Source organism: Sinocyclocheilus grahami, unplaced genomic scaffold (genome assembly GCF_001515645.1).
Source record: "Sinocyclocheilus grahami isolate Dianchi unplaced genomic scaffold, SAMN03320097.WGS_v1.1 scaffold302.1, whole genome shotgun sequence".
NCBI lineage: Eukaryota > Metazoa > Chordata > Actinopteri > Cypriniformes > Cyprinidae > Sinocyclocheilus > Sinocyclocheilus grahami.
This window is the reverse complement of record NW_015505481.1, coordinates 1580851-1581209: the sequence shown is the minus strand read 5'-3', so window position 1 is coordinate 1581209 and position 359 is coordinate 1580851.

Here is a 359-nt window from a genome sequence, read left to right as displayed (position 1 = left end):
GGTATAAGAAATTAAATAAATGAGTCAAGTGGGTCAGAAAGATGGGTATTTAGTAAAGCAGATTGGGTGAAATTCAGGGAGATAAGTGATGAAATGATGGGAGTAATTAATAGTGATGAGGAAATAGAGGAATTCAATCGAATAGTTTGTGGAGGTATGATAGAAGCAGCAAAACAATCAATTCCAAGAAGTTTAGGGAAAAGGAGAAAGAAGATAGTCCCATGGTGGACGGAAGAATGTGGGAAAGTAATAAAAGAAAGGAACAAAGTTTTTAAAATACTTAAAAGAACACACAATTTTGAAGATTTAATCAAGTTTAAAAAGATGCGGGCAAAGGTAAGAAGAACTATTAAAACAGC